At 42.1% G+C, this 26,402-nt stretch overlaps 1 long non-coding RNA gene across 5 annotated transcripts; it reads left to right on the top strand.

Moving 5' to 3' along the window:
* The first annotated feature begins 4,481 nt into the window (after positions 1-4,481).
* Positions 4,482-25,394, top strand: LOC111093124. 5 transcript variants are annotated; one of them, XR_005353327.1, is made up of 8 exons: positions 4,482-4,543; positions 7,535-7,644; positions 9,038-9,178; positions 9,363-9,404; positions 9,685-9,783; positions 10,422-10,601; positions 21,908-22,028; positions 25,108-25,394. It is a non-coding gene; the product is annotated as an uncharacterized LOC111093124 (long non-coding RNA). The 5 variants fall into 5 exon arrangements; XR_005353326.1 differs by having other exon boundaries at positions 9,682-9,783; XR_005353329.1 differs by lacking the exon at positions 9,363-9,404.
* The last annotated feature ends 1,008 nt before the right edge of the window (positions 25,395-26,402 follow it).

The following is a 26,402-nucleotide window of genomic DNA, read 5'->3' as shown; positions in this document are numbered from 1 at the left end:
GGAGCAAGGCCTGGGCAGGAAGAGCCGCTGACCGCGGGGTCGCCTGGGCAAAGCGCGCGCCACAGAAGCCCCCGTGGGCACGGAGAAGCAGGCGGCACACCCCACGCACGCCCAGGCATTGGCTAAGCCGTGGGGGACCAGCGCGCCCGCCCCGGGGTCCCGGGGACCATCCGGCCCAGCTGCTCCGGGAGGCTCCGGCCCACGGCAGGCCCGCGACAGGTTCCCCCTGCGGGATCCGAGCAGCATCGGCCGGGACCCGGGACCCGCCGCGGCAGCCGAGGGCTGGGCGCCCTTCACGCCCGACGGGAGCCGACGCCTGGGGCTGCGGAGCCGGGAGCCCAGGCCCGGGAGCGGCCACGCGCAGCGCCGGTGTCCGGGCGGAGGTGGACCTGCGCGCTCGCAGACAGCGCGAGGAGGGCAGTTTCTAGCACGTTCGGGCCCCGCGTTTTGGGAGCCCCGCCGCCCCTCCCCAGTAGCCGGTAGTTCTGTCCCCACAGGGGCTACGCTGGAGCCGAGACACGCGGCTGCCATCAGGGCACCAGGCAGCGCCGACCGCGGCCCTGAGCCCTTCCCCCGTCGGGCCACAGGCGCCAGCAGGGATCTAACGGCTGGTTGGGGCCAAGGGGGAGCCGCGGGCGGGGAGCTGCGGGGCGGGGAGCTGCGGGGCGGGGAGCTGCGGGGCGGGGGGAGCTGCGGGGCGGGGAGCTGCGGGGCGGGGAGCTGCGGGGGAGCTGCGGGGTGGGGAGAAGCTGCAGGGCGGGAGGCTGCGGGGCGGGAAGCCTGTGGGGCGGGGAGCTGCGGAGGAGCTGGCGGGGCGGGGGGAGCTGCGGGGCGGGGGGAGGCTGCGGGGTGGGGGGAGCTGCCGGGGCGGGGGGAGCTGCGGGAGAGCTGCGGGGCGGAGCTGCGGGGCCGGGGGGGAGCTGCGGGGTGGGGAGCTGCGGGAGAGCTGCGGGGCGGAGCTGCGGGGTGGAGCTGTGGGGCGGGGAGCTGCGGGGCGGGGAGCTGCGGAGGAGCTGCGGGGCAGGGGGAGCTGCGGGGCGGGAAGCTGCGGGGCGGGGAGCTGCGGAGGAGCTGCGGGGCGGGGGGAGCTGCGGGACGGGGGGAGCTGCGGGGTGGGGAGCTGCGGGAGAGCTGCGGGGCGGAGCTGCGGGGCGGAGCTGTGGGGCGGGGAGCTGCGGGGCGGGGAGCTGCGGGAGAGCTGCGGGGCGGAGCTGCGGGGCGGAGCTGTGGGGCGGGGAGCTGCGGGGCGGGAGCTGCTGCGGGGCGGGGAGCTGCGGGGCGAGCGGCCAGCGCGGCTCCGGGAGGTTGCTTGGGGAGCAGGGGGCTCGGCGGGGCCGCCCTCGCCCCCTTCCGTCGCGGGCCCGGGGCAAGGCTGCGCGGCCTGATTCCTTGCCGGCGCCCCCGAGGGCAGCCTCCTGCGGTCTCACTCGGGCTGTCGGCAGAATCCGGTTCCCTGCGGTTTCAGGACTTCCCTGCGGCTTCTTAGGTGGCTCCCGGCGGAGGTCATCCTCAGCTTGGAGACACTGCCCACCCTCGTTCCCTGGCACGGGGTTCGGGGTCGTAGGACGCGGCGGGGCTCGCCGCCCCCCCTCCCGCCGTGCCCCGCTGCCCCTGCCCCCTGCCCTCCCCCGGCCATGCCCCCCTGCCCGTCCTGCCCCCTCCCCCCTCCACTTCTCCTTCTGAGGCCTCCCGCCAGCACCCTGGGCCCCCCCGCAGGGATAGCTGCCCCATCTGAAGGTCAGCTGATTTTTTCAACCGGAGTTTTGTGTGCCCAGGACCGTGGAAACAGCATCTAGATCCGTGTGCGATTGAATAACCGGGGCACGGGAGGGGGCCTCCTCCGAAGCGCGCCTGCCCCGAGGCCACGGGCCCCGTCATCATGCTGGCCCGAGAGGTGCCTATTGCCTCCGTGCGTGGCCCCGCTCGCTCTCTTTCACAGACACCCCAAATTTAAAGCAAGAGTCACATAGAACACGCTTTAATTTTCCCCGTCTTATCCATGCTCGTTTACACACGTATAGTGTGTAATAAATACCTACCGGACACGGAGACGATCCGTATACATCTTACACGAACACGGGTAGAGGTCAACCCGCATATCCGCAGAAATGCGGTGCTTCGGGTCGGGTCCTGGACTCGGTGCAGGGCCCGCTCGCAAAGCCGCATCCACACGTCCGTGCACCGCATCCCCGACACGTGCCGCCCACGGCCTCGGGCTCCGCGCTCCCTGGAGGCACCGTGCAGGGCGGCGGCGGCGGACTCCCAAGTCCGAAAAGCTCTTGTGCAACGTGCAGCCTAATCGCTAAGCTGCGCCCGAGGACCATCCCCGCCCGTACAGGGCCCTCGGGGGTTGGGAAAGGAGCTGACGTTTGGGGGCACCTGGGACTTTGGTGATCTGCCTTGTTCCATCCCGGAGGGACCGCCTCTCCGCATCTGAGCATCAGGCTCCTGCATCTCTTCAGTGAGAGCAGCACCTGCGAGGTAGCGGCTCCGTCCCCGTGGGAAACCGCGGCCGTGGCGGTGTCCCTGGACGGCGTCTGTGCCCGCACCCCTCCCCGTGCGGAGCGGTGCTCTCGTGGGAGCTCTGGTTGCCCCCAAGATACTTTGGCGGAGCCCAGACACAGAGAACTTTCCTGTCACTCGCATGTCCTCGGAAGTCCCAGGAGTTCTCCTGGGGGGGAAGATAAATGCACTGCGACCCAGATCGCTCCATGCATCAAAAGCTTTTAATCTTTGTTGTTCTGTTTTTTTGTTTTTGTTTTCCTTTTCCCCTAGCAGACACCCTTGCATCTCCTCAGTTTGACAGCCACTCAGCCTCAAAGGAAGATGGAAAGATGTGGCTCAAAGAACTTCCAGTAAGTGAATAAAAACGGGCAAGCACAGATGTGGGTTTGTCAGCTTTTGAAGCCATCTCATCACTGCTTTCAAAGTGAATATGTTTTGTGATGTTTCTGTGGGCCGTTCGAGATAGCACGTTACCCCTGGAAATCACTTTAATCAAATTACTCCCTTTTTAATACTGGGTTTTTTCTTGTTACAACGGGCACATAATTTTCGGCAGTTGGGCAGAAAAATAATTGAGCATAATTGTATTTCAAAGGCCTATTGATCAGTTCTGGGAAAGATGGAAGAGCCACATGCCTCCCCAGTTCTCTCTCCTAGAACTGGAAATCCCTGGGCGTGAGACAACCAACAGGTACAAGAAGACAGCTGAAGGCAGGGTAAAGAAAGCAGAATGGGTAGGGAGCTGGGGATGTGAGGAAGGAGGGGGACGTAAGTTCCCCGTGTCTCCTGTTGGCTCCCCTACATCGCACCCAAGGGGAAGAGGCCACTAATATGCCTTGATTACTTTGTCATTACTAGGACTGATTACAGGTGCTTAGTTGACAAATGTGCAAACAGTTGGGACTAGACCTTACAGAAGTCTCACATAATTCATTTTTGAAAAGTGCAAAAGCCACCTGCATGCACACACACACCTATTCTATCTAAGTTATATAGAAAACCAAAACTCACATTTTGATTAAGGATTTTATAAAATCCTGAAGCTAGAGGGGACAATGAACCTCCAGCCATCAACTGGCCATGTTCCCTTCAATCAGACAGGGTGATGTCAAACGTTTCAGCTTGTCACCTTCTCTGACATCTGCTGAGGGTACAGTGATGGCCTACTTCTGCGACGCTATTAAAAACTCCCCTTAGACTCTAATAAGACTGTTTCTTCCTTGGAAGTTCTCGGTCTTTGAAATAGCTGCTAGCTTTTCATAGAGGAGAAGGGAGGGTGTTGGCGGGGAGGGAGCGATATCTCCTCCTGGGCACATGTCACTAGGGATTAACTATTGGCCTCAAAACTGTCTGAGGCTGTGCCCCAGATTAATTGTAAAACATATTATAGGAACAACTTCTGGACTCATTAGTACACAATTATCCGTGTGAAATTGCATAAAGTTATGGGGTGGAAAGGGGTTGGGGGTCACATGTCAGGAAGTGCAGCTACTCAATAACTGAGAGGCTTTTCGAGGTAACCAGGTCCTGCTGGTGGCCCAGGCAAGCAGCTCCAAGCACTGCGGGAGGATCACAGAACAGGTGAATACCCTCGCAACGGGCCCATTATGCACACGTTTATTTATATACATGTAAACATCTTAAACAATAGAACTTAAAGATGATTTCACAATCTGAGATCTGAAGTAGTCCACCAGAACAAAGAAAAAATAAATCACTTTCCAGGTATGGTTATTACATTGCAACTATTTCTTAAATTTCTATATATGAGCTTGTTTTTGTTTCTTTTTTGTTTCTATTTGTGACAACTGCTTTGAGCAATTTGCCTGATTCTGTCCCTACTTGTCTGATTTGAATTCTCTCCTTCTTTCTCTCTCTCTCTCTCTCTCTCTCTTTTTAAGATTTTGTTTATTTATGAGAGACAAAGGCAGAGGGAGAAGCAGACTCCCTGTGGGAAGCCCGATGAAGGACTCCATCCCAGGAACCCGAGGACCACGATCTGAGCCGAAGGCAGACGCTCAACCACTGAGTCACCCAGGTGCTCCTCTCTCTTTTTTTTTTTAAATGAAAATCAAACATCATGTGTTCAAAACCTTGGCTACTCCCTCTTCAGGTCCTTCACTCTTGATCTGTCTGCCTTGGCTTATTTCTCCTGATAGGCAACCAGCTTCTAGGACTTCTCTGTCCCAACTGCTACAATTTGTCACTGTTTCCATTGATCTGAATACTCTATGCAGCTGTTAAAATTAGTTTGCAGGTTTACGCCTCTTATTTCACTGAATTTCACAACTTAAACACATCATACAGATCTGACACGATACTGATGTTACAAATGGGAAAACCAAGGAAACCTAGAAAGACGAGGTGACTGAGCACAATCTTAACTCGAACTAGCAGCCCGGGCTGTGACAGCCCTTCCGTGGGCTCCCAGCTGCCATCGGATGTTACAGGGGACTGGCTATTGGCCTCAAAATTGCATCTGAGGCTGTATATAAAATTAATTGCAAAATGTACTAAAGGAACTATTTCTTGGCGCATTAGTGCACAACTACCCGTGTGACATTGCACAGTTATGAGGCCATTTCTAAAGTGTCTTCCTTTCCTTCTCTAGGTAGACTGTATCTGATCTAACAGTCATTCACTGTATTTTAGAAAGTGTTGAGTGGTTACTGTATCCTAGGCAGTGAAGTAGATGCTGGCATAACATGGTGTGCAAATGTACCCGGTTCTTGCCTTCACAGAACTCACAGTTAGAGGTCATCAAATCATTCCACAAACATATTTATCATGACAAACATGAAGTGCTGTGCAAGTAAATATGGGATGTGCTGGGAAGGTAAAATTGGGAGCCGGTTCTAGTCTGCTAGTCAGGGAAGAATTATCTGAGGCCGGCATACATGATCTGAAATGTGATGAGAAGGAGCTGATGGGGACGGGCAGGAGGAGGACGTCAGCTGGAGCACTGGTCCTGAGAGAGGGAGTCGGTGGGACCACCCTCGGGACTGGAAAGGAGGTGGGATGGGCTGGAAAAAAGTGAGGGGGGGAGAGAAGGTGGGGGCGGGGTGTTTTTGCAGGTTGCAGGGACAGGCAGGGGGGTTCTGGTGGTCTTTATACCAGGAGCCCTGGAAAGCTGAGGAAGGAAGGAAGGAAGGAAGGAAGGAAGGAAGGAAGGAAGGAAGGAAGGAAGGAAGGAAGGAAGGAAGGAAGGAAGGAAGGAAAAAGAAAAGAAAAAAGGCATATGTCTTCACCAAAAAAATTATTATTCTGGCTGCATTTTGGAAAGGATACTACTCAGTGTCGAGGGTGGAGGATGGTATATTGAGGTGTATCTAAGCTACCACAGTGATCTTGAAAAACCTAAGTGGTCACAAAATATAATCTGAAGATGCTACGTAGCCAGAGATTCAGATCCATTCACAGTGTCTTAAAGGTGAGACGTTTAAGGACTCTCTGGAGCTCCGGGTGTGAGGGAGCCTCCCTCCTCCCACAGGCCCCATTGTGTCAACAAGCACAGTCCTTCCTTTCTTTTTTTTTGGTGGTTATTCCTTTGCTCCTTGTCACTTTAAAGAAAACACTGTGGTCCCTCTAGTATCTTTTTTAAATAGATATCTATAATTTTTCATTACAGTATACGTTGCTATAAAGGATATAATCCAGGGATAAAGTATATTGAGACAATGGAAAATAAAATTGTTATGTAATCCTCTGCAAGTATTCAATAAGATATAAGTGTTTTTTAAAGATTTTATTTATTTATTCATGAGAGAGTCAGAGAGAGAGGCAGAGACACAAACTGAGAGAGAAGCAGGCTCCCAGTAAGAAGCCCAATGTGGGACTCAATCCCAGGACCCCGGGATCACACCCTGAGCCAAAGGCAGACGTTCAACCACTGAGCCACCCAGGCGTACCTAAAATCTAAATATTATGGCAATCTGATATTCATCGTAAGCCATTTAAAATGCTCCAGAACAAGCTCTTCTTTAAAAGCCAACGACTTTACATTGACCAGTTTCTTCTTGAATCTGTATGTCCTTCCTGCTTCTGCTGGAGAACATCTGGAAGCATGGTTTATTGAATGTCCTGCCATATGTCTGTGCCACAAAACTGAGCATGTACATTTAATTTGCACAACTTCTCTGTGTTCAAAAGGCATTAGGGTAAACATTTATTTTTGACTACCTGACTATTGCAATTATTATTAGCAAAAGCATTTTGAGAAACAAATTACTATATGTTTTATGAAATATTAGGCATGAAAAGCAAATTCATGGGACATGAATCTCATGAGAGAGGGGGAGAGAGAAAGAGAGAGAGAGAGAGAGATGATGTTTTCTTTCATTTCCAAATACTTTATATTTGTGTGTGTTAGCACCACGTCTTGCTACAATGAAGTAGGGTGGGGCACAATTTTATTTCTATTTTACTGTTTTTACAAATGTAAGTGCTTAAAAACCTGGCTCAGAGAGACAGGAATGGAAATGAAATTTGTTTTACCAATGCCATTTATTTCTTCAAGCCCCTTTCAAGCTATATTCAAATATCACAGAGTGATCTAGAAAATGAAATGATTTTTAATACTCCACCCAGTGACAACTTGATTAACTTTTGTCTAAAAGGAACTTCAAAGACTTAATAATGGGCAAAGAGATTGTGTTCTTTCAATTAAATGTTGGGACATCTCACAGACCTTTGAGGCTATCTGATCCTCTAGCTTTCTCTGTTTTTTCTTTTTTCCTTTTTTTTTTTTTTTTGGCTGAGCTATTTTATGCCTGTTTAAGATGCAGAAAACTGAAGGTAATGATAATTCTTTTTCATAGATATTCAAATGCATTTTATTAGGTGGAAATTCAATTAATTTCTACCTTTAAGAAAGATGTTGCCAACATTGCATTTTGTGCAAATTCATGTCCGCACTCCTGATGGTTTGTGCGTGTCTGCCTTTGGATTATTGTTTGAAATGGCTTTCCTATCTACTGGTCCCACCAGTAACCAACGAGCTAAATAAAATCTTTGCATGTGTTTATTTTAGGTCTGTAGGAGAGTCACAGCAACATTGTGACGCTGCTGTCGGGGGTCGTGTAGATCAACCTCATCGCTGCAAGTGGACCGTGTGGGAGAGAGCCAACTGGCCAGCTCAACGTAGGCCTTGGCTTTTATTATTCACTTGTGCTCTATTAACCCAACACAAGTCTGTCTCCAAACTGTTCCCAAGAACAGGCTGCACTGGACTTGCTGAAAAAGGATATGCTGCTGCAATTTATGGGCAATTTTACATGATCATAGATGTAGAACAAATATTTATTCCACAGTCTCTTCCAAGGGAAAAATATGTCTTCTTCAGACACTTGTTTATTTCAAACTTGAAGTATTCGCCTGTTACATTCCGTCCTGCCCACGTCTATTCATACAGAAAATAAGCACAACACTTGCCCATGTGGAGCTATCCTGCCTTCCTAAGACTTGGCCCTTCAGGCTAACCATCCAGTATACTTTCAAATGTTATTTTTATGACCCAGAATTTAGTGTCATCCTTATCACCGCTCTTTCCAATGGCCTCAGCTTATCTCGCTCTGCCTTATAGTGCAGGGGTCCTGCTCCATGTGATAAGAAGTATATCAGCATTTTATTCTTCTTCCCAGATTCCATTTTTCCATTAATCTAATCCAAGATTATCTTGCAGTCATAGTAGGCTGTCGCCATGCACAGAGGTCACTTGTAACCCAACGCATGCGACAGGCACTGTCTTGCACTCACAGTTCCTCCTGGCTTCACTTCATATAATTGTTATTTTATACCCAAATCAAAATTTTTTCATGACTGTTGAATTTCGTATTTTGAAATTCACCCTGTCTTTCAAAGTTGTTGGGTACAAATTTGGGCATCCTGATTCACTATGCTACATATCTTCTCTCATACTCAGCTTGGAGTTTTATTAAGAATAGGTAAGTAGGGTCTCAATATAATTTTCAGGGCTTAATAAACATGTAAAAGAGGACAAGGTAGGGCTCAACAATAATCTTTTTCTCACAGGGATATCCAACAAACCAGCACTGTTCTGATACCTATCTACCTATGTACCGGCCATCTATCTATCCCAAGATCATTTGTTGACTTGCAATTAAGTTCATATTCAGATCCTTCAAGCTTTTAACATAACACTCATATTTATTCTATCATCAAGCATCCCAGTAAACTTTTAGAAGAAAATACGGTTTATTTTAGTTAATTAATTTCTACATTGACTCCTTGATATTCCAAGTACATAAACCTCCTTAACATTCTGTTTTTAAAAACTCTTAAGTGACATAATTTTTTATGAACAGCTTTATTGAGGTATAACTGACAAAAACTGCACATATAATGTATGTATTTTGATAAATTCGGGCACATATATGCCCCTGTCACATATATATACCCATCATCACAGTCAAGGTCATAAACCCGCCCATCACCTCCAAACACTTCCTCACGTCTCTCCTCTTTTGTGGTAAGAACCCTGAACATGAAATTACTCTCTGGTGTTTTTTTAAAGTGCATTGTTGTGCCCAAGATTACGTATCCGAGGAACCACCAAGAAGCCGACATCGATGCAAACACACGAGGGTTTATTTACAAGCTCGAGCTTGGATCCAAGTACACCCGACACAGAGGAGCAGGGACTTGGGGACCCCAGGTGGGTTCCAGCTTAGTTTTATGGGCTGGTCTAGGGGACCTCCAGAAGGGGGGGAGGGATTTCTCAAGTTCTGTTTACATTCTGATATGGGCTTTCAAGGGTATTGAGCTCTGTTCTCATTCTAATATGGGGCTTCCTGCCACTGGCTGGGGCTCTGTTCTCATTCTAATATGGGGTTTTCTAGGGCGTTAAGCTGTAAACTGCTTTTTCCTGTAACTGAAGCAAGGTAAATTTCAGCTCTTATTCACAGGGGCCTGGGACTGTACTTGTGCTAACGCTGAACTTAAAGTGGAATGGCCTTAATTTTCTCGGCCTCCACAGCATAATACAATATTGTTAACTGTTCATATGTTTAATCCTAATCCCAGTGTGGGATTTGGAGGTGAGACCTTTGGGAGGTAATTGGGGTTAGATTCAATAATAAGGGTAGGGCCATCATGAAGGGATTAATGCCTTTTCAAAAAAGGTAGGGACAAGATTGTTTTTCTCTCCATTATGTGAAGAAGAAGGCCTCTCGTGGAAAGCCAGGAAGGGGGTCCACCCCGGGAAATGAATCATCTTGGAATTCCTAGACTCTGGAACTGTGATAAATAAATTTCTGTGGAGTAAGTCCCCAGTCTCTGATATTCTGTTATAGCAGGCAGAACTAAGACACAGAATCTGAGTATACCTAATATTTATATTTTGTGTATCTACAAGATTAATTCAGTGTCCTCAGTGCGCAGCCAGGCTGACCTGCATGGAGAGTGATTCCAAGCTTATTTAGATAAATCAGGACTTGAGGCATTGGTGCAATTGAGCTTCCAGTAAGTTTTATGTGACGTTCAGCCCCTTGGAGTTACTCATCCACAGCTACTCCAAGCAGAGGGGAGAAGGACCTAAAACTCCTGCTTTTAGTCTGTTCAGTTGTCATTGTGTATCCCAGCTAGCTTTTTGCCTTTATTACTTAGACAAACGACACTTAATTTTTTATGTGGCTACTTCTAAAATCTGACCTCTATTGGCCTATATTGTTTTAAATTACAATGCTGTACTAGTTCAATTTCTAAGAGATATTAGTTTTCTAGCTTATAAAATAATCATGCCTATGATTTTTGTATATAAGATTTAAAGAAACATTTTAAAATTTTTAATAAAAATTAGTATTTAACAAAAAATCCACCATTGGCTAAATAATTTATATATAATTTTTTAGAGGTGGAGCAACACTTGTTTGATTTACCAAAGTATTTTCTGTATTCAGCTTTTGAATTAATGCTTAGCCTTCTCCTGACAATTGAGCATATGGTGCTGTGCCCAAGATTGCGAATCCGAGAAACCACCAAGGAGCCAACAGTGATGCAAGCGCACGAGGGTTTATTAACAAGCTCGAGCTTGGATCCAAGTATACCCGACACAGAGGAGCAGGGACTGGGACCCCAAGGTGCGGTTCAGCTTAGTTTTATGGGCTGCTCTAGGGGACCTCTAGAAGGGGGGGGAGGAATTTCTCAAGTTCTGTTTACATTCTGATATGGGGTTTTCAAGGGCATTGAGCTCTGTTCTCATTCTAATGTGGGGCTTCCTGCCACTGGCTTGGGCTCTGTTCTCATTCTAATATGGAGCTTTCTGGGACATTAAGCTGTAAGCTGTTTTTGTTTTTTTGTTTGTTTGTTTTTTTTCCTGTAACTGAAGTAATGTAAATTTTAGCTCTTATTCACAGGGGCCTGGGATAGCAGTACTTGTGCTAACACTGAACTTAAAGTGGAAAGGCCTTAATTTTCTCGGCCTCCACATGGTGTTCACACATTTTCATAAATGAATCTTCATAACTATGGTAACGTGCTCATCACGGAAGTATATGGTACAAAATCTTAGGGCAACGGAAATGTAGTTGTGCTATTTCCCTGAAACAGAAAACTTATCTGATAACATGACATGTCCTCCTCACTCCAGTAGATGTCTCTCTTAGACTTTCTCAAGAATCTAGAAACTGCAATAAGGCAATGATCTTTTTAAAAGAGAGTTGTCTATAGATGTTTGGTGATACATTTTTACTCTCTTGAGAGAGAGAGCATTTTTGAAAATCAATTCAAAACGTGTCATCATTAGGGAAATATTTTCCTACTGTTTATGCATAAGTGTATTTTTATTTTATTTCTTTTCACACAACTTTAAGTAAAATTGGAGGATGATTCTAACAATTACAAAGGTGGGAGGGGCTTTCACTTACTAAGGATGCTAACCAAATGCTTAGGAAAGCAACTCCCTGTGTGCCTGGATGTTTGCAGTCTCTACTTCTTACTCTGGAACAGGTGATGGCAGACCCATCAGTGTTCTGGAGGGGCAAAGTGTACTCTTCATTCCTGCAGCAAGCCTCAGATTATTTGATCTTGGTTTAACTTCCTGATGCTGCTTTACTTGGCAGAGGATGTCTGGTGACAGCTGTGGGATAACAGCTGTGATTTTTCCTTTAATGAGTAAAATGAGCCTTGAGAGCGGGGTAGGAAGTGTCCTCTTGAAGCGCGGTCCCCTTTACGTCACTTTAGACGAATGGTTGAGCAAGATTATATATAATAGGGGAAAAAATGCTTCCAAGTGCTCTTTCCCAAAGGAAGGTTATCCATCATCACTCAAATCTATAAAATCCATCATTCTTTCCTCCCCATTTTATGAGAGGCAAGAAATGTGATGCAGGTTAAGGGAGAGAACTGAAAGCAAACATTGATGCCTGGAAATTCAAAATTGAGTCTGCATCACTCCCAAGTCACACTCTCTCCACTGCACGCGCGCGCACACACACACACACACACACACACACACACACACAGGAACTCTGCTCTCTGGCCTTACAGGTGGCACATTGCCATATCTGAGCTTCATATAGTTTTTGTATTAGTATTCATCATGCATATATGGGCTCAGAAATCAAATCAGTTGCATGACAAAGACTTAAATAGTTTACCTTGAATTTAAAACACTTTTTTCAATTGCTAAGTTTTTTAACTTATTCTCTCAAGGAAGTGAATATTAAAATAAAAACTGGTAATCTATCTTATCGTAGGGGAAGGGTTTGGATCCCATAGGATCCTTCTAATTCTAAAACAAAAAAAAAAAAGTTTTCTGGTTTTACTTACCATATATCTTTTAAGTTAGGAAAAATAGAGTAACACTTCTTTGAAAGACTTCTTCAATTCTTGTCAAATCTGCCCATTGAAATACCCTTTCAATGCAAACATTGAAATACCCTTTCAAAGCAAACAGAAGAAAATTCTGAAAGGTAGAGAGAAGTGATATAAAGCAGCCATAGGAACTGAGTGAACCAAATCCTTTAGATCATGACTATTGAATGATAATGCATAAAACCTAAAAATTCAATGCTCTCGATGAAACCAACATTCTTCCAGTATAAAATAATATCGATGCTAGCTATTTCAATATTGAAGTTTCCAAAGTATATATATATATTTTTTTTTGCAGTAAAGGAAGTGAGCTAAATTTTTTATGCTAAACAAATTGTACACGTTTGCTTTCAAGTATGAAACAACATGTATTAAATTGTTTCCTCAGCAAGAATAGTACAGCAGAGTATGATTCAGAGCAAGTATGACAACTGGGTACAATTTTTGTTTGGTCCTGATATTTGAAGTTACTGGAAATAGTCACAATATAATAGTCACAATACAATCATGATGATGATCATCATCATAGTGTCTTGGTTAAAAGTGTATTATCTTGCCTTCACACTTCTTAGTTGTACATCAATCATGTTTACCCTCTTGGAACATAAGGATGATTATTTGTAGGGGTGATGTGAGCCTATTATTCTAATGTAACAAGTCCCCGATTGATTTCCTCTGTAACTCACTCCCTATAAATGCTTGCTACCTCTCAACAATGATGGAATCTCAGGTTCTGAAGGGCCTTGTCACTCCATCTCTACTGCTGGCTATGGGACAGATGACACCATGAGCTTTCTGACTTGTCAACAGATAAAACATTCTCCCTTTTTAATAAATTAATGGGAATGCCGCACCTTGAAGACATGTTTTTGTTTTCTTCTTTTGGGTTTTTTTTTTAAGAATCATATAGGGAAGCTCTACTTTGATAAAGATGAATCAGAAGTACTTTTTTCCCCTCTTCTTCCTGCTAAGCACTAATATAACTCTGAACCTTATATGTAAAGCAAACAGAAGAAAATTCTGAAAGGTAGAGAGAAGAAGGCAGACAAGTCAGTGACCTTAAAACTCAAGAAAGGAGTTAACTGAGTTCCTGGGTTTTCTTTTGGCTCATATAAACCACATACGAAGCTGAAGAATTCTACTGGCAACTCGGAATCATGGATGGATGCAGTCAGAAAAACCTGCTCTTTCTGGCTCAAGGATCTGGAAAGGGGGTGTACTGGGAAATAGAACATTTGAGACAGTAATCTCTCTACTCCAGCAAATACTACAAGAAAAAAAGAGAGGCCTTATTCTACCTCTGCCATCAAAGAGAGCAAGGAGCAAAACAAAACAAAATAAATAAATAAACAAACAAACAAACAAAGAGAGCAAGGAGCTTAGATTTCTGATTTCCCCAGGCTCTAAACTCCCCAATGGATGGTATCATGCTAGCTGGGCAATAACAAGGTGCCCTCACATGGAGATCCTGGACTTCCAGCCCCATCCGGCAGTAATGAGATGCCACCTTCACCTCCCTGCTGGGTTCTATCACCAATGGTCTAGTGCCCAGCAGTAATGAGGCCAAGCTCTCCACTCCCCTCTATGTTAGCAAAGGCCAACTTTGGAGCGTTAACAAGCTGCCCCTATGCCTCCAAGCCACTGAGGGTCTGATAGGGAAATGGAGTAAGGAGCATCCCTACCCTACTCCCTGGTATTAAGAGACTGACTGTGGGAACCTGGACCTCCAACCCCACTGGCAATAAAGAGGTGCTGCTCCCTTCTCCTGTCTAAGGGATGTAAGGGGAGACCAGCTAAAAGAATAGATGGAAATGAGACCCAGATTATACCAATATAATACTCAAAATGTTCTGGTTTCATTGAAAGTCACCCACCACACCAGGATCCAGGAAAAACTTGATTTAAATGAGAAAAATCAACCAAAAGAGTCCAAACACCAAAATGATACAGATATTAAAATTATTTGTTTGATAAGGAATTAACAACAACAACAAAGCTTTCACATTACAAGCACAAAGGAAAGTAAAGATAGGAGTCTTCAGGAAGGAAATCGAAGATAAAAGATGAAACAAATGGAAATTTTAGAACTGTAGAATACAATAACTAAGACAAAAAGCTCAGTGGATAGAATGGAGAGACAGAAGGAAACCAGTGAACTTGAAGGCAGAACAATGTTTATTGAACAGTAGGTAAACAAGAGAAAAGCCGACTGAAGAAAACGCACAGAGCAATGGTGGCATGGGCACTTACAGCACAAGACCTGAACCACGGGCCTTGGTGGTCCTGGATGGAGATGGGAGGGCAGGACTGCAAAAGTAGCTGAAAAATAATGACTAAAAAGTTCATGAATTTAGCCAAAGATGTAGACCTATGGATTTGAGAGGCTGTATGAACTACAAAGAACACCTGAAGAAATCCACAGCAAGACACATCGTCAAATTTATGAAAACCTAGGACAAAAGAAACTTTAAAAGTAGTGAAGAACATCTTAGCTGACATGCAATGATGGGGAATTTCTCATCAAAATAAAGGGTTTTTAAATGCAGAGAGAAAAGGCCTGTCAATCTTAAATTCCGTATTCAGTGAAAATATCCTTCAGTCATGAAGGACCTAGGATACTTACAGATGAAGAAAACCAAGAGTACGTATTGCCAGCCCCCGTGATCTGATGGAATGACTAAAGGATGTTCTCTAAACTGAAAGGAAGCCACAAAAAATCAACTGTGGAACATCAGAAAGAAAGGAAGGACGCAAGAAGCAAAAAAATGGATAAATACAATAGACTTTCCTTCTTGAGTTTCCTTTATTATGTTTGATGGTAGAAGCAAAAACATAGCATGGCCTTATGTGGGTTTCAATGCAAGTAAATGACACATTTAAGGCAGTTACTTAAAAATGGGGAAGACCACGGTAATATAAAGACAAGTAAAGTTTCTATATTTCCTCAACCTGGTAAAATGCCCAAAGTAGACTGTAAGTGTTGGAGTTATATAGTCCTAGAGCAACCTCTAAAAGTCATACAAGATCAATCCAAATGCCATATAAATAAATCAAGATAAATTCTAAAAATTATTTAAGCAATTCCCAGAAAGGCAGATAAATGAAAAACAGAGCAAACTGAAAGCAAAACAGAAAATGGCAGATGTAGGTCCAAAAATATCAATAGGCACGTTATAATTGAATGGTCTAAACACTCCAACTAAAACACAGAGATTTGTAAAATGGATGTATATAAAAAAATGAACAAAACAAAGCAAAACCAACTAGCAAACAATGAAAATAGACCTAAGAAAACTGACCCAACTATAAGCTGCTTATAAGAAAATCACTTCAAATATAATAATACGGCTGGGTGGAAAATTAAAGGATGAAAAAAGATCTACCATGCAAACATTAATGAAAAGAAAGCAGAAGTAGCTCTATTAAAATCAGTTAGCATTGACTTCAGAGTAAAGAAAATTGCCAGAAACAGAAACAGACATTACATAATGATCCACCAAGAAGTAGCCATAGCAACCCCGAATGTGCATGTGCCAAACAACAGAGCTGCAAAATAATGGTAATGCATCAGGGATGGACAGAATCAGGAGGAGAGACAGACAATCCACACTTCCCGTTGAAGACCAGCACCTGTCACTAAACAATTCATAGAACAACTAGATAGAAAACCAACAAGGGTAGAGAAGAACTCAACAATCCTGCCAACCCAACAGGATCTAATCTATAATCACAGAACACTTCAAACAGCAATGGGATCTGCACTCTTTTCAAGTGCCCATGGCACATTTACCAAGACAGACCATACCCCGAGTCAGAAAACAAACCTCAGTAAATTTAAACAATTGAAATCATATACAAGGTGTTCCTTGGTCACAGTGGAATTAAGCTGGAAATCAATAACACAGAGAGCCAGGAAAACCCCCAAACACGTAGGAACTAAACAATATACTTCTAAATCCTCCTTAGGTCAAAAAGGAAATCTCAAGGGAAATAAAAGAAGTACTTTGAACCAAATGAAAATACAAACACACTGAACTGAATATATAGGATTTAGAGAATGATCCCTAGGGAGTTAAAAAAAGAAAAAAAGCTAATGAACTAAGATTTACAACAGAAGCTAAGGATGAATCAGTGTCTCTGTCACAGAATATCAGTTTCTTAGTATTTTGATGTGATTGTATGGTGTTTTACCTTATTTTTTTTAGAAATTAGTAATAATGATTACCATCAAGTACTAGTTTTGTGGTGCTTTAAATGCTTTAGTGTTGTATATATAAAGAAGAATCAAATGGAAAACCAAATATCTACCGCATTTCAGAGAAGCAGTTCCACTTGCAAGTCCTTGCTAGACACTGAGTAACTAGACTATTCCCTCAAATGCACTTACATTTCTTTTACATTAGAAACAGCCTCCTTCTGGGAAGGGCTTTGTTGTTTAAAGAAAAATAGAGACTTCATTCCATAGCCCTGATCCCAATGAGGACAACTTAGATTCAAGAGAAAGGAAGGCAGCTGATGTACTTTCTAAACATCTGGCAAAAACATTTTAAAACACTGATTTAGGGATCCCTGGGTGGCGCAGTGGTTTGGCGCCTGCCTTTGGCTCAGGGCGCGATCCTGGAGATCCAGGATCGAATCCCACATCGGGCTCCCGGTGCATGGAGCCTGCTTCTCCCTCTGCCTGTGTCTCTGCCTCTCTCTGTGACTATCATAAATAATAAATAAACCAACATTTAAAAAAATAAATAAATAAAAAATAAAACACTGATTTAACACATTGGGAGGGATTTATAGGAAGTTTTTTTTTTTTTGCATGTAATATCAGAAGGAATGATTACGAGGCTGTTTCATTTTAAACTCAAAGTTCTAACAAACTGATGTGATGCTATCCTCTGAATAGCTACCACTGACCCGCCATCACTTATAGGTTCCTACCTGGGAAGTCTACCTTAAAACCCTGCTCATAATTATTATATGAGCAAAAAAGAATCAAAATGTCATTTGCTATTCCTAACAGTAAAAGAATACCATGAACTACTCAATACTGTTGATATAAAACATGAGGGAGATGTTATAAAACTCAATGACAGGTATAAACATCCTTCAAAACGCATGTAAGATCAATCAGCCCAATTGATTACCAGCAGCTTCATGCAGGTAAGACAACTGCAGGTCCTAGTGGGAGCCATGCTTATAAAATGCCTTCCACTGGGAGCCCTCCCCCAGGGGGTAACGGCGCTTCCCTCCCTAACATCCAGTACACAAGTGGAAGCTCGGGGAATTCAGCTGAGAAAACAGGGCGGGTGGAGAATGAGTATGAGTTATGTGATCAATCAAGTCAGAAGTCAATGCAACAGATAGGATAATTAGTATAAAATTAGTGTGTCATTAATCTGAAATGAGGAAACGCGGGTGGGGGGAGAGAGAGAGAGAGGGAGAGGGAGGGGGAAAGAAAGATTCAGACAGAGGGAGAAAGAGACTCATTCAAATTGCCTTAGGCAGTTCATTTATTGGAAAGTAGTTTATTGTGAAACTGTGAACAATATATTAATGCCTCCAGGCAGATACTTTCTATTTGAAATATAAACTGAATCTTAGAGCTAGAAGGTCCTTGAAAATCATTTGGTTCTTTATTTTACACATGGGAAAATCACGCAATTCAGCGATTTACTGAAAGGCACAGCCAGGCAGTAGCAGAGCTGATCATAGAAACCGCTTCTACCAATTCTCAGTTTATTTCTGATCAGACTGCTTATCCTTCTCCCAAAATTGCTAGTGTCAAACAGAACTCTGGTATTTTTATTTTTATTTTTATTTTTATTTTTATTTTTATTTTTATGCACAAGACTACACTTCCTCCGGCTGACACACAGGGCAGTTGGTGACATGCAGAGAGGTGGGTGCTGTTGGCCGGCCCACCAGAAGGCAGGTGCAGGTCACTGACCACAGAGCCTGGTGGGGATTTGGTGCCCATCCTCAGGCCTGTGATCTCACCCCAGCGGGCTAGTTACCAGCACTGCTGTCTTTTGTGAGCATTTAAGACTTCTCTGGGCCTCTCTGTTCTCAGGAGTGAACTACTACACAAATTAACTTTACAACATGTGAAAACATATCCTACACAGCTACGTGTGAACACACAGGGCTGCTGTTACTCTCACAGTGCTTTCTAATTGGTTCGCACACATCCAGACTTGCCCTTGTCAAAGCAATCTTGGCAAATAGTGAACAGAATCAACCTCTTCCATCACACCCATGAGGCTCTGGTCTTCTATATTAGTTCTTCCTTGTCTTCTAATTGCCAACAAATAAAGTATAAATCACCCAGCATGGCTGCAGGAAACCGCCCCACCCCCCCCACCCCTGCCTGGCCCCAGGTAGACAGGATGACAGGGATGGTGGCCTGAACACATTACCCGTCTAATCAACTGTACCTTTCTGCACATTTATGCCCTGATCAGATCATTCTTTCCTTCCAGAAAAAAAAAAAAAAAAAAAAAAACACTTTATTAACTGCCCAAACACGGCCTACTCTATGACGCCTCACTGTGTCAGCTACAATGTCAACGTTGAGCATTCTCATAGAAGCCTTGCAGCAACATCCCAGTGAGGGACCATGTTTAGGGACTATTTTATAGTTAAAATACATTTAACACAGCCATTTCTCACCATTTAAAAAATTATCCTACTGTGGTTTTCAAAACAGTTCCACATTATATTGAATAAATTCTGGAGGCTGGTAACAACCAGCCTCCAGAATAATATCATAAACTATTTTGAGTTACTGTGATAGGAAACTCAAATTCTAAATTTAACTGAGGACATAACTTACAAAACAGTTAGTCACATTAAAAGAAAATTCATCACTTGATTCTTGCAAACAGTGATTTCCCTGAGTGCTTTTAAAACATCATTTGATGTATGCCAAAGATTTCGGGGGCATGGTGTTGCATGAAGCAAGGTACAAGTTGTTGATTTAATATTTTCAAAAGGGTGGTTCAGTTCTCAGAGCTGTCAAGATAGAACTAAATATGTTAGAAATTACTGAATTGATATTTCAGGAAAAACTGCATTTTCCCAAAAGTTTGGCACAGCTTTGATTTTTAAATAAAGGATTCTTATTTTTGTTTATGGCTAGTTCAACTGACTTAAAAACGTAAACCCATCAATTCTCTTAAATAATATGGTAGTATTTACAATTAATTTCAAAGAACAAAATAATTAGTAAATATATCTGGGAATAATAGACTCTATGTCTTCAGCTTTAATGGATGAAAAGGAACATATAGATGTAGATTTAGATGTGATGTAGAGAGATCTATCCTCTTAAGTGTAAAATACCATAACAGTGAGAATATTAAAAACTGGAGAATCTAGAATATCATACATATACTGTTAATGTTCTGCAACTGGAATCTTATGGAATCAAGACACATTATCCCCATATCCACTGAATGCCAATAATCAATTAAAAAGTTGATTGACTTTTGGTTGTAATAACAGTCGTACTGCATTTATGCAATGAATTAGAGTGCACAATAACAATGCAGGCTTCTTAAGTCTTATCCAGTAAAATCTTCCAAACACTCTGTGCAATAAGTAAGACAGACTCACACAAATAAAAGCTATCTGAGCCACCAGTAAAAAGGGAAAATACATCAAGACCAATCCAATGAATAGATGGCCGTATGAATAATTTGAATTTGAAGGGGCTACTAGTGTTGTTTTGAGAGATGAGTAGCACTGAAGCAGTAAACCCTCTGGGAGCAGAAGACATCCCATGTGAAGGAGTGTGTGCTGGCAAAAGAAGTGTGTTTAGAAAACAATGGAGTCCTGTGAGTTGGCTACACCTAGAAAGCTCACTGGTTCTCCTCTGGCCAAGACCATGGATTCCAGTGGTCTCTGACCACTACAAAGCATGAACATTGGTGCTGCCTACATGCTGAAAGAGGTGTCTGCAACTTAGTGTGATGCAAATTTGCTGCACAAAATTGTAAGAGATATTATTTTCTCCAACTCCAGAAACATCTGTTATTAAATAAGTTTTGCAATTCTTATTTCATATTTACTATAGTAATAGAAAATATGAAAAAGATTTTGCTTATCTGATAGGTGAAAATGCTTCAAAGTTTTGTTTTTTTGAATACTAATGAAGTTGAATATTAATCTATACATATTGGCCATGGGGTTGCTTCTTTAGTAAATTGCCTACTCATAACAAGATATACATTCTTGATTTTTCTCCCCAAATTGCTCATCCATCTTCTCCATATATAAAGCCATATACTAAGCCATTGCTGGAGTTCATGTTAAAACCTCATGAGTCATTCTAGATTTTTCTCTATTCCTTACCCTCCATATAAAATCTTTCAGCCTCTACTACCTATTCAATCTCCAAAATATGTCTGGAAGTCATCTTGTAGACAGCTGCTATAGCTTTCCATCTAGTCTGCATTTCCTGGAGACTCTTTTTATTTATTTATTTATTTATTTATTTATTTATTTATTTATTTATTTATTATTGGAGTTCAATTTGCCAACATATAGCATAACACCCAGTGCTCATCCCATTGAGTGCCCCCCTCAGTGCCTGTCACCCAGTCATCCCCACCCCCCTCCCACCTCCCTTTCTACCACCCCTTGTTCGTTTCCCAGAGTTAGGAGTCTCTCATGTTCTGGCTCTGCCTTTCTGATATTTCCCACTCAAAAAAAAAAAAAAAATGAGACTCTTTATATAGTCATGTACTTTGAGAGTTTGGCCTAAAACAATCTCAGCTTGGAGGATGGACTGCTATTTTGCAATGCATTCTTCCAATAGGGACCTTGCTGTGTTTTTCCCCAAAAGTCACATGTCACGAGTGTTACAATCCTTCCACCCTCCCACTCTCAAAATACACTTTCCACAGAACTGCCAGAGTGACCATTTGAGATAGAAATCTGATTAGGTTGCTATACAGTTCAGATAGCCATGATTATCTACCATTTAGAAAACGTCTACATTTTTTTAAAAATTATTTTTACTTTGAAATAATTTCAATCTTCACAGAAAAATTGCAGGTACAATACAAAGAACTTTTCCCCCAAAACCATTTCAGAAAAAGTAGTCAACATGTTGTCCATCATTCCAAATATTAGAGTGTGGATTTCCTACAAATGGGGCTTTCTCCTATATAATCACAAGATGGTCAACAAAAGTAGGAAACAAAAGTGGATACATTACTACAATGTCACCCTTAGATCTCATTTAAGTTTTTCTAGCTGTTCCAATAACATTTGTGTGTATGAGTGCACATGTGCACACGTGCCAAGGGCAAACTAAACACTTGATAAATGTCAGCTGTCATTTTGAAAATAAATCCAAGCTACTCATTTTACAGAAGGAGAAACTGAGGTCTAAAAGGGAGATGTGACTTCAAAAGCATTCTTTAGAGTAAAATGATCCAGATCAAAATCATGTCTTTAAATTAATTAGGTCTCTTTCTTAATCTTTTCTTGATTCTGATGCTTTTGAAAATTACAAGCTAGTTATCTTCTAGAATGTCCTTTCATTTTGGTTTATCTCCTCTCTTTATAGGATTTGACTCAGGTAATGCATCTGTGGAGCAAAAACTGAAGTATAGTGTGTTATTTTCATTGTGTCCTATCAAGTTTGATTTGAATCATCTCTGTTGATGTGAACTTAAACTTACTTTAAGGTAACTTTATAGAGAAGCTTGGCAGATGCTCCTTGTCTGGGTAACCAACACCATATTTGAGAGCCAGGACATTTCTGTCACCTCCTTCTCTGTCTCTGTCTCTCTCTCTCAGTTGTAGCTGTCACATTAGCTAGAAACCAGAACTCAGCTTTGTCTTCTCCCTTTTCCTACTTCCTCCCAGCCAGTTATCAAGCAAATACAGCAAAAAGACCAACTTCACTTGGGGGAAAAGCTTTTCCACTTGTCAACATTAGTAGAGACAATGTCAGCTGACAGGGCACTGACTGAATAGAGGAGCCTGATCTTACAGGAAAGAGCTGGGCTGGGGAATCATTAGCATTAGTAGATCATACTAAAAAGAAGAATGAACAAAATCACTTGGAAAACATTTATGGAATAAGGGACAAGGACAGAATCCTTAGAAACACCAATATTAATGGGATTGTTGCAGGACAAGAAGCTCAAATAATAAAGTATCACTGAAAGGGTCCAACAGAGCCACAGGTAAAGGAAGAAGTAGCTAGAAGAAAGAGCCTTTCAGAGCTTCATCAACAGCAGATATACCTGCAGAGTGACTTAGCCAGTCTTTGAAAGGAGAAAAAATAGAGATTTGAGACATTTGCCTGTTTCCAGGATAAATAAGGATTTATATATCTTGCTCTGGGAAGAAGGAAAACTAACACATACTAGATCTCAATACACATTAGTCATTTTGTTAAGTATCTTAGAATGATCTTATTTAATAAAATCTCATGAGAAAAAAATGTAAGTAGGCATCATTATTCCTGAAGGTATAGTCCAAGCAATACTCAGTTGGCAAATGTCTTACAAATCGATTAGAACTCCGGTCTTTCAGAACCTCAGCCTATGCTAGGCCATGTATACCAAAGAAAGATGAAAATATGTTCAGATTTCTATGATGATAAAACTAATACTATGTCAGAGCCATAGATTTCTGTTGCCCTCTCTTTAAGTGTTTATATTAGAGTTTGATTTTGTGAGTTATGAGTTCTTTTTTAAAACGTTCTGAAGGACAAAATTCTCCTCTGCCTTATAAATGTCCAAAATCAAATGTAGACCACACTAGTGATGATTGGAAGCAGGCATTTGGGAAATAAAGACTGGAGAACATATAATGCAGAAATATTCCCCATATATTTATCCTCTTAGTTATCCTCTAAGTTACCTCTTAGTACTTAGTAACCACTTAAAATATCAAGTGCCCTCTTAATGTAGAGAATACAGTAATCAGTAAAACACACAAAAGTCCCTGTTCTCACAGAGCTTCCCGTCACAGAATGAGATGACAGAGAATAAAACCACCAAATACAATATGCTAAGGGATCATGATCACTATAAAAAAATAAGGCAGGATCAAGGGCTCAAGACAGGTGGCAGTGGGGTAGGTGGAGTGTAGGGGCAGAAGAGGATGGAGCAGCACTCTTTAGACAGGGAACCCATGGAAGTCATCTGTGTCAGGATGATAAGTGAGCAGAGACCTTGAATCAGTGAGCCAATGTCGTGGCTATATAGGGGAAGAGCTAACAAGGCAAAATGGCAGGCCTTTGCCATTTGAGAAACAACAAGGAGGCCATTGTGGTTGACTTGGAGGAGATAAGAGATGGATGTTTGGAAGCTGGGGAAAGACTGTGTAGGAACTACTATAGTGGATATTTAATGGTAAATGTTCTATTTTGAACCAGTGAGCCCTTTTTATTTTAGTAATGTGTTCTATTCTACTTGATATTCACCGACAAGGACACTGTGCAGATGTTCAAACTCTAAAGATGGAGCCCTTAGAATGGAAGAAACCCATTAAGCTCACTGCCTCTATTTCTCTGGCAGTGCAGAGCAGAGGTTAAAAAGATACTTAGCAATTATCTACAACTTTAATAAGCTGAGTCCTTGTAATTAGCCATTCACGACATCCCACTGTGATACATCTAAGCATTGTAGTTTCCAGTTTCTAGATGGAGAACTGGAGTCAGTAATAAAGCTGAAGGCTCCTAAGGACATTATTTTCAAGTCTAGCTTAAATTTTAGGCATTACTAACTTCATGATATGTTATTAGACTGGAAAACCCCAAATCATGAATTGTTCTAGATGCAATACTCACATGGCTCATTACACACAAAGGTACTTAACAGCTTTTAAGTCAGAGGAGGAGAGTTACAATCCCAGACTCCTGTCTAAGGATTTTGTCTTCAACTGGAAATGCATGGGTTTAAGGCAGAAAGGTCAAGTTCATCACATGAAGACTTCTGCAGTGGCAGAAGCATGCCATTTTGAACACAGAATCAATGATGTGTCTCTGTAGGGTTACTTTGTTTGAATCAAAGAGAAGTTCTTTATCACCACACTATTGTTATATAAACTTTAGAAACTATTTTTAAAATCATAAGAATATTAGCCATAGAGATAAAAGTTTTGTAATGAATAGAAATAAGGATATAAAACATTGGCAAAATATTAGAGAGGAACACCTCTTAACAATATGTTAAGAATATGAGCTTTGTTGATAACCAGGTATGGGCCCAGCCCTAGCTATGTAGAATTTGGCAAGATTCTCAGTCTTTCTAAGCCTTTTAAAATGGGAAAGGTAATACTTACTTCAGAGTCACTGTGAGTGTCACAATACCTGTAACTTGGTGAGCACAATTCCTGGCATATAGTAAGCACTTAATAAACTGTAGCTCTTAGAAAAAATACTTTAAAAATTACACTGTTTTTTTATATTTAAGTGATAAAATGTATTAGTCTACATTTCAAGACTCCTTAAAATATACTTTTACAAAGATCTACAAAAGTCTCACATCCAATACTTTAAAGAGATCAATAAAATATTTCCATGCATTTTTATAATGTAATACAGTATAGGTTTTATATATTATAAAAGTCATTTTTGTAAAATTTCCATGAGGAATTCCTGCTTCTAAAAGAGATCAGTTATATCTACACAACATGGCAATATCTGATTACATCTAACATTTGACTATAAAGTGTAGCTTTTAGGAAATAAATAATGAAATAGTAAATGGTGTTCATATTTTAAACTATTTTTTCTGTATGTCATTTCAGCATGTGTTCCTGGGATTGGAAAGAGGCATCCTGCATGGTAACATGACCACAGAGATGTGGGTTATTCATACCAAGGACATTTTAACCCCAAAATTGTTTCCTAAAACAACTCTATATCTCATGCTGAAATAATTGGATAGTGAAGAAAAAAAAATAACTTACCCAATCAGAGATATATAAGAATTTCATGATGAAATTGGAATTTTTCTTTCTTGTAAAAATTTAACAGCATGAGAAACATTCACCTATTTTTATCTGTTATTTGATTGTCTATTATTTCTGGAAAATAAACAGAATAAATCAAATGCATTTTTCCTTTCTATATTCTAAATGTGGTCTTGACACAGATTCTAAAATATAAAAGCTCAACCTTTCCAGAGGGATCAAGCGATACTCACACCACATGGTTGTATGTATTCTGGAATCCATATAGGAAATCTCCCTGGTTTTATTCCGCTTGGTGTCTCTGTGGGCTGGTGAGTGGTAATTTAGGTTAATGATCGTCAGCTGCATTCCAAGCTTTAACACTAACCACCTCTTTTCACTTGTTTTCTCTCACATTAACTATCTACAGATGATTTCACTTGCAAAAAAGGAAATACTTTAAAGTGAGTCATCCTGAAGCCACACTGTAGGGGGTGCTGGTGGTTGTGTTCTCTGTGAGTTTACCACACCGGAAAACTATTTTGAGTTGATTGTAGAGTACTCATTGCCTGTTGTGTCATTGGTTAGCAGCAATCTTCATATAGTAACGTGTTACTAAATGGTGTATCACCACTACCTAGGATAACGAGCTCATTGCCCGAATTTTCTATAGAAGAGATACTGAGAAGAAATCTAAGGCAAACCTCAATTATCAAAATTCAGATCAGGGGGCTTCTGGGTGGCTCAGTTAGTTAAGCGATAGACTCTTGGTTTCAGCTCAGGTCATGATCTTAAGGATCCTGGGATGAGGCTCAAATTCGGCTCCTGAGCACTCAGGGGGAGTGTGCTTGTAGATTTTCTCTCTTCCTCTTCTTCTCCCTCTGCCCTTCCTCTGTTTGTACTTTCTCTCTCTAAATTAGTAGATAAAAAATCTTTTAAAAAATTCAGGTCAACTCTTGGTTAAAAAAAAATAGAGTCCAGAATCTAAAAATTAAGATTTATTATCTTTCTCAACAATCTACCATTTTACAGCATTTTCGTGTTATCTCATGCAGCCTATATTTACAGTCTCATTAATCTTCTAAGCCACATAATAACCACAGTGTATTTTTTCTGTTTAATAGATGAAAATTCAGGGAGATACAGAAATA

Source organism: Canis lupus, chromosome 1, assembly GCF_011100685.1.
Source record: "Canis lupus familiaris isolate Mischka breed German Shepherd chromosome 1, alternate assembly UU_Cfam_GSD_1.0, whole genome shotgun sequence".
Classification (NCBI taxonomy): domain Eukaryota; kingdom Metazoa; phylum Chordata; class Mammalia; order Carnivora; family Canidae; genus Canis; species Canis lupus.
Note: the sequence above shows the minus strand (reverse complement) of the source record. Positions and strands in the feature narration are given on the sequence as shown.